We start from the raw sequence: 12,388 nt of genomic DNA, 5'->3' as shown, positions 1-12,388 counted from the left end.
GTTTTTCAAGGTTTCTTTATAAATGCAGCCAACATTTTTGTTCAGAGCTCTAGTTGTAGCCCCACAAATTCAGCTGTAAGTGCTCCTTTCCTCTGCACACTTGGAGATGACATCTCAACCTTCTTGAGCTACACGCTGATACAAAATGCCTTCTTTTAAGAGCATGGCTTTTACAATCTGATTGAGCCAACCTCAAAATCACACTAGCACGGAAGGGCATTGCCTTGTTTCTTCTCCTTCTGCTCCCAAGTGTACAGCCCTACTTCGTGTCTTGCTCGCGCAGTACAGACATGCGGATGCCAAGGATTTGACAAGCCCAACTACTGAAGCATTGACTGATGCTGATGCTGGGGAAGGTGTTGGCAGTAGGACGAGGCATGTTGAAGACTTCACTATTTAGCAGCCTAAACATGCACATTCTCAAGAGAAGGTCCTTATTTTAGAAATATTCCTGCATCTCTTCCCGTTGCTACAGCCTCCAGTAACATGGTCTGCACAGTCCAAGAGCTGAGAGACTCTGCCTCAACACGGAAAATGACCTGCCTTCAATTATTAATGCTTTCATTACCTCTCAGCTGGACTACAGCGTGGTGACAGTGACAGCGCAAAGCTTCAGGCTTTTAGGAAGCTCCGGATCACACAGAACCTGGAGCTGACAATTTCATCCCCTGACGTGCTGCAGTTCTCCATGCAAGTGGCTGAGCAGATCTCCATGGGAGCTTTCACACAAGTCGCAGTGCCAAACTAGCTACTTCTGAAGCCCAGGAGCATCACAGCTTCCATCACTTCCCAGGAGCAGCGGGCAGATACGTACTTCACATCCTCTAACAGAAACGTGCATCAAAATCTTTGATTTACCTTTAAAAAGTTGAACAGAAACTCCCAAAAGCAAATTTTGAAGGAGCAGGTACTGCTTTTCCTAGAGAGAGAAATGGAATGGGAAAGCACAAACACTTCATGGTATTAGTCACATTGCTTAACGCACTACAAGAAAATACCCAAATTATGGCTGCAGAGGACAACATGCGCATGTATGTTCATAAAATATGTGCACACGTATTGCACACATCTCTAAATGCACTGGGCCAAAACCAAAACATGGCAGATCCCTAAACCATTCAGCAACAGCAGCGAGGATTTGCAGCACAAAAGCTGCCACAGAAGAGAAGAAAGGCCCACAAAAGGTGCCTGACTTACAGGGCAGCTTCTCAGTGCCAAAAATCGAGTGTTGAAGCACCAACACTACCACTCGCAGCGTATCTGTGTTTGCGTCAAAATGAAGCTTGTAATCCTCCTGGGTGAAACACCAAACCTCCCAAATCCCAACCAACATGAAGACAGCATTGCATCAGGCAGAGTCTAGCAACAGACAGCGTCAGTGCCTGGAGGATTACTTGCAGCTTTAAAGCAGCAGCAATGGAAAAAAAAATATAAGAAGATGCTGGAATTTCACAGAGGTGCTGCTGCTGCATGCGTTAAGCTGTTTTTTTTTTCAGCTGCAGAGAAAGGCACTGTACACATTTGAGACAGAAGGTCTCAGCACGTGCAAATCACAGATTGACTGAGATTGCTTCTCGCTCCTGTTGCTCTTCTGTCAGAGCGGAAGCACAAGAGAAGGAGCTGGAAATCTGCTGCTTTCTGGAAGGAGTCAAAAATCTCTTCTTGGAGGTGGGGGGGAGGAGGAAAGAAGGAAGAGAAGTTCCATCTCCCATTGCTGTTACAGAAGTCAAAAATAGGTAGCGAACTCCAGCTCTCTCCTGCAGCCTGGGAGACAAGACCTACAACAAGGCCCAGCTTCTCAACCCATGGAATTTACGCCTCGCCACCCAGAGCTCCAGCCCACCTGCCTCTTCTGGGTAGTCTGAGTGCTTCAGTCCTCAGCAAAACCACATTTCCACATCCTGCACAGACCCCATCAACTTCTCTCGGCTGCTGCATGGACACACGCACACCTTACAGAGAAGCACCTGTGCTACTCGCTTCTTCCTTCTTCTTCCCCCAGCTTTAAAAGCAATCAGAAGCAGCTTGTTTCAGACATTTCCCTCTTCACTTGTTCCTCTCTGCTGGCAGGGAACACACCATCTCTCTCCATCCCCAACTACACAAAGGACATAAAGGGCATCACCACCCCCTGCTCCCTTGCTCCCAGCCTTTTAATTCAATCACCGGTCAATGTTCACTGACACAAGCGACGATTCAGGCTTTCCTGGGATTTATGTTCTGTTTCTCACTGCATGGAATCACGTCAGGTCCCCTCCACCACTCACTGCAGAAATGTCACAACGAGTGATCATAGATACACAGAATCATTAAGACTGGAAAAGATCACTGAGATCATGCAGTCCAAGCATAAGCCCACCCTCACCATGCCCACTGACCATGTCCCTCAGTGCCACATCCACACGGTTCTGGAACACCTCCAGGGACGGGGACTGCACCACCTCCCTGGGCAGCCTGTGCCAGTGCAGCACCGCTCTTTCTGAGAATTTTTTCCTACTATCCAGCCTGAACCTCCCCTGGAGCAACTTGAGGCCATTCCCTCTCATCTGATTGCTGTTACCTGGGAAGAAGAGGCCAACCCCCAGCTCACCACAACCTCCTTTCAGGCCATTGCAGAGGGTGATAAGGTCTCCCTTGAGCCACTTGATCTCCAGACTGAACAGCCCCAGTTCCCTCAGCCGCTCCCCATCAGACTTGTACTCCAGGCTCCTCACAGCTCTGCTGCCCTTTTCTGGACATGCTTCAGGACCTATTCTGAAGGAGCAGCATGCCTCACTGCTCAGAGGGGCACAAGGGACAGAACACCCACCCCCAGGTTCCCAAGCTGAGGCCATGAAGATCTCATGTTCACAGAAGGACCACGCTGAGCAGGAAAAATACCCCCCAGCCCACTCCCTGGGAGGGAGCTCTATTTTCCCTAACATCTGTCAGACCCAAGGGACCTCAAAGCACTTTACAGTACACTGCAATCCCAGGGGGCTGTATCAGTACAAGATTTAGAAAGAATGAAATAAATTCTGTCACTTTGTACTCAATCATTTGCTTATGATTTCTACTACAGAAGTCAGTTTCTGATGGAAATTATCGGTCACAGCTCAATTACCCCTATTTTGCTCTAGTTTTTAAAATATCAACAGGAAGAAAAAAATCCAATCCAACAGCAAGGCTGATTTATTCAACAAAATCAGCAGAAGGAGATTCTGGACAAAGAGGACGAGATAAATAAAGAGCTGATTTACATGATCCAATTAGAGGTGAAAAAACAGGGCTCGGCGCAGCCAAGAGGAGGACCTGAAACCCCATCCCAGCACCATCAGCCGGGACCAAAGAGCGCTCTGGTCACAGGCAGCTTCCCCAGGGACCAGCCACCTGCTGTCACTACTTGAAATGGAAAGAGGGGAACAAAGCAGGGTTGGGAGCAACGCAAACATCCTGAAGTTCTCACAAAAGTGCAAAACACTCCTCCAAAAGCTTAAAGCACACCTTAGGAGCTCTTATGAGATGCGATAACGTGAACAGTAGAGATCTTGTAAGCACTGAACAATAAAATTATTCAGATTAATAAGACTAGTAGAGCACAAAGGTGGCTGGAAACCAATGCAGACCTGCCGACAGCTGTTCAAACAGCAAAAAGGCCACAGATGGACAGACTGCAGGGCTGCACAATGTCACCAACCTGCAGGTACATGGCTCAGGGGCACACCTGATGCTCTGAGCAACCCATTGCCCAGACGGCGCAGGGCACCGGGGCACGCACACAGCCCAAGGGAACTCAATATCCACAGCCAGCCAGGCAGTGAATAATTCAGGCCCCCGATCACTTACATCGTGCTAAGGAAGGCAAAGCCATGCTGCGGGTGCCCGCCGGCAGAGCCACACAGGGCCGCTTGTCCCCGCACACACTGCTCCCTGTGTGAGGCTGGGAGGGGAATGCTGCTGGGACCGTCATGTGCTTGCCAGCAGCCCGGCCCTGGGAGGAAAGCTGGTGAGGAGACGGGCAGATCTCATCTTCCATGGGAACGGGCAGCGTTAGGTTATTGGAAAGAAGAAAAGCAGGGAGAGGGGAAAGAAGAAAAGCGTTTGGAGATGTGAAAAACATTAGCCTTCAAAGAGATGTGGTTGTTAACACTGTGTCACACATCGGAGGAAAGGGCTTTTGGAAAAAAAAAATCCACCCTGCTGGTCAGCAATGCCTGCAGCTGAGTGGAGGCACGCACGCTGCAGGGCCAGCTCTCCCTCTCCACCGGGCTGAGAACAGGCCGGCACAGGCTCAGCTCCAGAGGCACAAGTTACTCTCACCCCCCACTTGGAACAAAGAGACCTCAAGATGAAAGAGCACCTCTTCAGACTCCCTCACTCCCCCAGAAAACAACTTATGCTGAAATTGCTGTGCTTGATCATGATTCCCAAGGCCAGGAAAGTCCTGTCTGACCCTGCAGGGTGTAGGGTACTCCACTATCTAAGGCACGTCAGGCTCCAGTCTGCTCCCTGCTCAGACCAGTGCAGGGGCACTGCACGAGCAGATTAATCTGGATAAGGTCCACTGAGCCCCACAGGATCCCTGGGGGGTGGGAAAAACTTCTATTTGTCACCGCTCTTCCTGCTACAGGGGCAGACGTACAGGGCAAGGCATCTTACACACAGATGTCCGTCCCATTACGCATCTCCCTGGAGCCCGCGAGGGCTCAGGCTGCAGCTCAGCAGACAAAGAATCCCAAACCCAATGCGAAACCACGAGTAAATCCCCACAAGCCTGGGCTTCGACGGCAGCTTCATTGTCTTCACTGCGGTTTTTCATTTTTCAGTTTTTGCACTCTGCTGACTGTCACAGATGTAATGTTTGAAATGTGCAAAACCATAGCAAAAACCACGCAGAGAGAAAACATTAACTCTATGTTAGCCAAAAACAAATTTAGCACAGGGCACTTTGAGATCAAGACACCTTGGACCGCACTGTACCAAAACGCATGCACCGGTAGCTCTTCCTTTGTAACAAAGTGCAAAGAGAGAGAACAGAGAAGAATACACAGTCCCTCTCAGCCTCAACCTCACATTCTTTTTAACAAACAAGAATTACTGCATCATTAGATTTAGCGGCAGCACTTAAAAACAAATCGGATTTGGTGAGAGGAAAATAAAGCTACCGACACTTGACATTTGCAACTTGGAGTATATTAGACCTGCTCCTCCATTTACTTTCAGTACACCAGTAAGGAAAGCAGCAGTCCCTAATTACACGGAGGCAGAATCATCTTTACCGATGGATCAAACGCGCAGGAAGCCTTCCTCATCCTGCTGCCGCCGCTCCCCAGAAAACCATCCCCAGTGAGTGAGTCACCGCTGCCATCTCAGCAGGGCAGGGTCCTGGGGCAGCTGGAAACAGCTGCTGGGACCGACCCCCAGAGGCAGAGGCATTCAGACCAGCCCCCACATCACCCCCCCCTAGGGCTGTTTCACCCTGCTCGCTTTCGCAGGACCTCACGCTTCCCTGCACCCCCTAGCGCTATTTCCCCATCAAAGGGAACCAAAGGCACATCTCAGCTTGGCTGAACCACAATAGGCTCCAGAACACAGGAGAAGCTGAAGCAATGAGCTCCCCTGCGGACAGGTCTCAAGGCACATCCTGGAAAGACAAGGAAAGACACACAAATTGGAAGGGACTATCAAACAGCACAGGGTTCGGTATCCCTGAGTTTTAACATAAGCAGCGAGCTAACAGCTCCCACCCGCCCCAACGCAAACCTTTCAAAGAATTTATTGATTTTCTACAAGCTCTCTTCTATATAATTCTCCTTGCGCTTGCATTGTGTTTGCATGGTGCTGTTTGCACCGGTACTTCTTTAGCACACCCTGTCCGATTTATTGAAAAAAAGATAAAGGATGCAATTTTCCTTTAGCTTAAAATTCACTAGGAAAAGCACAAAGCCATCAGCATCTGCTGCCTTTATTACCCCCTGACACCTGCAGATACGCAGAGGTCTATACGCAAGCCAACAAGCAAAACGCTACGGCCTTCTGCTAGTGCAGCAGCACAAAAGAATTCACCGAGCGCCCTGGCGCCTTCGTTTCTGTAGCCAACCCGCTTCGCCCCAAGGAAATAGGAGCTGTTTTACATCATGACCTTCAACCTACAGGAAACAGCAAAGTAAGAGTCGAGAAGGAATATTTACAGAGAGGAAACAGCTGGAAAGGGGCCAGACGAATTTCTTCAGCTTGTAGGATGGTTTCTAGCTCCCAGTTTGTCTGGGACAGCTCACAGCCACCACGCAGATAGGTGCTGTGTTCAACTGCAAACACCCATCTACAAACAAGACACTCCTAGACAATAAAAGGAAGGGTGTGAATCCCTACACAGGAGGTGGAAACACGGCACGATCGGCCAAATTTCATTACAAGGCATCCCTGGCCTTTCTCTCCCCTGACAGCTCACGGTGACAGCCAACCTATCCAACCCAACCACAGGGCCACCGGCACAGAGCAGCCTCTGCACTGGCCCCATGCACTCCTCCACTATGTGCAGGAATTGCCTTTCTATTAGCCCACAGCGACAAGAGCTGCCATGGCAACTCACAATGATTTTGATGTTTGGTCCATTTTCCAGGGCAGCACTTGTGCGCATGCATGTCACAGACATGGACCAAAGTGGGGGACTTTGAAATGCAGTGCACTGGAGAAGCAGCGGAGTGAGTGAACATGCATCTCCCTTCTCACCAGGGGAGCCAAGGGAGGACAAGAGCAGAGGGACACTCTGAACCACATAGCAGCCCCAGGAACACTGCAGATCCCAGCGTCCGCTGTCACTCACAGCCTCTGCCCAGCCCTCCCATCTCACCCTCAACCAGAAGAGTGTGTCCCATGTTAATGGCACCAGACTCGCTTGGGCTGACCAATACAGCTGCTTCCAGCTCTGCCCTGCAACACTCACTCCCTTCTCCTGAGTCCTTGCTGGGGATGTCTGACTCCACACTGAGCCAGTTTAGAGAACTAAACCCTGTCCTACAGAAAAGAAAGAAGGAAAAAAAATCCACTCAACTTTCACTGAATCACAGAATAGCCTGAATAGGAAGGAAACCACAAGGATCAACCAAAATTCAAATCCTATGTCCAAGAGCATTGTCCAAATGCTTTGAATCACAGAATCACTGAGATTGGAAAAGACCTCTGAGATCACCTAGTCCAACCGCCAGCCCATCTCCACCATGCCCACTGACCATGTCCTCAGTGCCACATCCACACAGTTCTGGAACACCTCCAGGGACAGGGACTGCACCACCTCCCTGGGCAGCCTGTGCCAGTGCAGCACTACTCTTCTGGAAAGAAGTTTTTCCTCATATCTAACCTGAACCCCCCAGCACAACTAAAGGCCATTTCCTCTCATCCTAATGCTGTTACCTGGGAGAAGAAACCAACCTCCTCACCACAACCTCTTTTAGGGTCTTTGTAGAGCACGATGAGGTCTCCCCTGAGTCTCCTCTTCTCCAGACTGAACAGCCCGAATTCCCTCAGCCAATCCTCTTACGACTTGTGTTCCAGACCTGCTCCCTGTGGCGTCAGCCCAAGTGTACCATGGAGGAAGCAGCACTGCTCAGCTGGCAGGCATTATGGCACCTTCATTTGGGATCTGTTGAAGCTCCCAAGGAAGACGCAGATGCTGCACACAGAGATCACACGTCAGATAAACTAGCCCAGCACCTATCAGGATCCAGAAGGCACAGTCCAACGTCCTTCTCCAGACAAACAGCAGGCTTGAGAACCTTGTCCTCTTTTTAAAGATTATCTTGCAAGCCACAAGATCCACCACAGCTGAGTCAGCTTGCTTCAGCGACAAATTTCTGTTTGGCATGATTCATTTTCTATGAGATCACGACGCAGGGAGAAATCAGAGCTGAAGAGAGAGCAGAGGTAGAGGACTGCTTCTTTCAGTCAGAGCGGCTTAGCCGCAAGGTGAGGTTTCACACCACACACCCCAATCCAGGGAGTCACCTCGCAGTGGCTACCACAGAAACCACCTCTAACAACAGGATACGGATCCATGTGTGTATTTCAACAAACTCTGGTGCTAGGGAAGGATGCTGTACAACACAATAAGCCGCAGCAGCACAAGATGTGGCAGCATGCAGCTCCTGGCACTCCCAAACCACTCTCCAAAGACCACCCTCTTTGAGGACCATCTGAACCCAGCGCTCAGAGATCTCTGTTTCTCCACAAACAGCCTGATGCAGTCAATTCATTCCTCTGGGTGCATTCTCACACCACAACTTTTTTTTCCCAGCATCAGTGTTATGCCATTACATGCATAAGGACTTAAGAAGGGCTCAGTTCTATGATAACGGAGGCTAGGCCAAAGAATACAGGGATATTTAACTGCTGAAAACAAAGGATTACATCTATGAACAGGAACCAAGAGATCTGCTTTGATTCCTGTGAAGCTATCTGCCTTGTATAAACTCTGCGGATACATTAGTCTCTGTCTAGCCAATACATGACAAAAACAACTTGGCCCACCTAGTGACTGACCACCCTGCAAGTGGCAGAGGAAAATGAGTTGCTGGAAGCATTTTCTATGACATCCTCGCTGTTACTGTGAACCTCTCCTCCAAGCAATAACACTGCTTCGTTTTTTGCTGTACATCCTCCCCTTCCGAACAGCACGTGAAAATGATGCTGCATCCTTGCCAGATTCGTTGCTGCCCAGGGCGTTAAATACAGCAACAATGAATTGACTGGTCTTGTTAATTTAATTCAGCTACATGGGAAATCTGTAAACAGAAGCAGAAGCTATGACAATGCTGTCAGAGGGCTCTGAACACAGCATAATTTGCTTTTGGTTCTCACTGACAACAGTGCAAGGAAGAGGAAACCTTTCTACCGGATGCTGTACATTTTTACTGTTTGAGCTGATCCAGGTAAGAGGAAAGCATCCCACAGGCACTCCGGTTTTCCCACCTCGCCAATTAATAATCTTCACACATAACATGTCGAATTAGCATTCAACAAGACAACTTCCAGCGAGTCCTGACCCAGGAATAATTCAACAGTGGCCAGAGGTGAAAGTCTCTGTTGAGTCACCCAGGGAAGCAGCAGCAGCCTCCAGGAGACGAGACGTGCCACATCCCATCCGTGCTTCCCAGCACAGTCTTATTTCCATAGATCAGCTTTTAGAATGCAGCCTGTATAAAATTCACTGCATTTTCTGGTTGTAACTTCATGCAGATAGTTACACCTGCGATGAGCACAATGTAGCAATGATTACAAAGAAACACGTCTTGCCAAGAGCGAAGCTGAACACCCAACAGCGTCCGCACCCCAGGAGCATCCATACAAGACAGAACAATACTTACCTAGGAATTAAAGTTGAACAGTGGCCTATTAAGAAGTTCTCCACTACTTGGTGTGACCGTATTCATCATCAAAATCCTGCCCAGGAAGTCACAGTCAGAGAGAGTCTTACAATGGTAGGAATTCACCCATAGCAGGGAACAATGCCACATGTTTACTTTTGCTCAAAGGGCCCACAGATTTAGGGATGGTCTTTAAAGTCCTATTCTGGAAGCAAAAGTAAAACTTGCTAATCCCAGAAGGAACTGGGCACAGACAAACCTCTGCATCTTCACTGCAAAATCCAAGAGTTTAGGAATCAAACTGTTAACCTGAAGTAAGGAACTGCTCAGTAGAATGGCCATAATAATTGTATTTCTGTAGACTATCTATTTTGACTAACCCTGATGACCAAGCAAGGCACACAAGCCATCAAGACTGGGCAATTTGTCCGCTCTTGAGAGTATTTGCACCATCTCCTTATCAAGAATCAAACCCAAGAGAATCAACTCCACATAATATCTTGCAATAGGAGCCAAAGCATATAGATTTTCTGCTTATTTCGAGAGAAACAGACTACAGAGTTCATAGAAGAGCTTGCTAAGACCTTGTCAGGGGCAATGATGAAAAGGCGGAGATGTGTCATCTCGGAAAAAGTGAGTGCCTGCAGGAGCTGGAAACACGTGCTTCCATGCAGTGCCCGCTTTGGGCAGCGGGCTGTCACCACGTCCACTTGGCAGCCAGGGGCTCCTGGCTCTGCAGGGAAAGGACCACTGCCCCCAGCTCGGCTGCAGCACCCACACCAACAAACATGAAAGCCGACAGAAACAGAGCTTCTTATCACACAATGAAACAGAAACAGTACACATTCCCTGCCCTTACGTTAAAATGTAGGCTGGCTAGTTTTCTCCTTATACATAGATTTTCAAATGCTAGCATGCAAAAGAAAGAGAAACAGATCATCAAAGGTTAAAAAAAAAAAAGTAGCAGCTGGTACAGAAAGAATGAAAGAATACTCTACTGAAAGCTGCACTGCAAAGCAAGCCTATCTCTCTATCAAACTCTAAGAAAGCTGACAAACCCTGTCCCATGAAGCTACCAAGAGTGGAATCTGCTTCTTCTATGGCAAGTGCCTGCAGTAATCAGGAGTCCCAAAAACGAAACAAACGCCAAGCTCAAAAGAAAGAAAAAAAATGGCAAAAATTATCTTCCTGTTTTCACTGGAAAGGTCATGCCTATTTAAGGAAACCTTTCCAAGCAGCGTGGATGTGCTCCATCGACATCCATCAACTAATAGCCCAGAGTTAACCCTAGTCACACATCAAAAAATTCCTTGTCCTAAAAGGAGTCATGGTCCAAGCTCCTCCTGGCAGGCAGCCATGAATAACTGATATCACTCAAGATTAAAACATCAACTTATTGATCAGTGGAGGAGGAATCCTTACTTACCTCCTTAAATCTTGAACACTAGGAGGAGAAGAAAAAAAAAAAGAAAAAAACCAAATCCACACAGAGTCTCACACTGCCTCCACGTACTCCACGTATTTCAGTCAACACCTTCCCCACGGAAAACACATATCCCCCAAGATAATCTCTACATCAGTCAAGAAGTCTGACTGAAAGAAGCTGAGATAACATTCCCAAGCCCACAAACAGGCAGATTTCAGGCCAGAACACGAAACATGAACAATTTAGTGATGCAAATTTGTGATTTATCAACAGTTGGAGACAAGCTATTCTTCTGAATCTGTTTGCAGCGTTTGGCACTGAGCACGTGATGCTGCTGTTGTACTTGAAAGAAGGCAGGAGAGACCAGGCAAGACGGTGAAAGGCAGTAAGTCCTTTCTGGAAGGCCTCAATCAGCAGATAGTGACACACACAGAAAAAACAGACCTAATTACACACATCATTGCAGTTTCTTGGCATATTCCATACACGCGCACAGACACATATGTCTACACATGTCTGATAAATGGGTAATTGGAACAGACACTCAAATGCCAGTCTCAGTCTCATTCATCACACCCAAGTCCACCGCAGCAGTCCAGCTCTTGAAGAAGAATAACTCTGCAGGTCAGAAGTGGGCCTTGGAAGCGTGGATGGACTGACGGAAACGCTACAAATAATAGAATGGCTTGGGCTGGAAGGGGACCCAAGGATCATCAGGTTCCAACCTCCCTGCCACAGGCAGGGTTACCAACTGCTAGACCAAGTACTAGATCAGTTTGCCCAGGGCCCCATCCAACCTGGCCTTAAACACCTCCAGGGATGGGGCATCCACAGCTTCTCTGGGCAACCCGTGCCAGCGCCTCACCACTCTCTCAGTAAAAAACCTCCCCCAACAACTCATCTAAATCTCCCCTCCTTCAGTTTAAAACCATCCCCCCTGTCCTACAACTTCTTTACTTAAGGAAATCAAAATCCACAATAGAGGTTTTCTCCCTTCCCCTCTCCTCTGAAGCTCCCTCCTACCCACAGCTGACGGATAACCACGTGGACAACACTATTAACAAACACTGCTGTCGCCTCCTGTTGAATCCATGCACCCTGGCAAATAATGGCCTTGCCTCTGCAATGTGTGGCTGTCACCTCTCAGCCCAGCTCTCCCAACACGTACTTGGCATGAAGATCACCACTCTTAGGGAACTCCAACTAGCCCAGGAAGTCAGAATTGTTTAGGTATACAAGTGACAGAGAGAAAAAGCCATTTGGTCCACCTGGTAGCATCAAAAGGTGCCAGGTCTGCACTGGTTATACACGAGCAGTCATTTTCTTCTCTTACTTCAAGGCAACGAGAGCTCCCGAAGCACGTGCTGATGCACAAGGGCACTGCCAGGCTGGTCTTAACCTCCTGTTGGGAAAAGGCAGTGGAGGACAGGGTGCTTTTCTTCCTCCACTACAGCTTTATATTACGTTTTGTGCTGTAGTCTGACAATCCTGGCAATAAGATCAGGCACCCAGTCCAAAATCCTCATCCTATTCTTCAGGGCTCCATGCAGATGGCAGAGCCCCAGCCACACAGCACATTTCTATACACCATTTTCCCCCACATCAAACCTTGGGTCTCTGC

The 12,388-nt window shown here is 48.4% G+C and overlaps 1 protein-coding gene across 1 annotated transcript in view; it reads right to left on the bottom strand.

The window, feature by feature from the left end:
- RBFOX2 (RNA binding protein, fox-1 homolog 2) overlaps window positions 1-9,603 on the bottom strand; it is a 152,102-nt gene extending 142,499 nt beyond the window's left edge. The window contains exon 1 of the mRNA XM_021386197.1: window positions 9,342-9,603. The gene's annotated coding sequence lies outside the window, so the exon portion shown is untranslated. The remainder of the gene's footprint in view (window positions 1-9,341) is intronic.

This window comes from Numida meleagris, chromosome 1, assembly GCF_002078875.1.
Source record: "Numida meleagris isolate 19003 breed g44 Domestic line chromosome 1, NumMel1.0, whole genome shotgun sequence".
Classification (NCBI taxonomy): domain Eukaryota; kingdom Metazoa; phylum Chordata; class Aves; order Galliformes; family Numididae; genus Numida; species Numida meleagris.
Note: the sequence above shows the minus strand (reverse complement) of the source record. Positions and strands in the feature narration are given on the sequence as shown.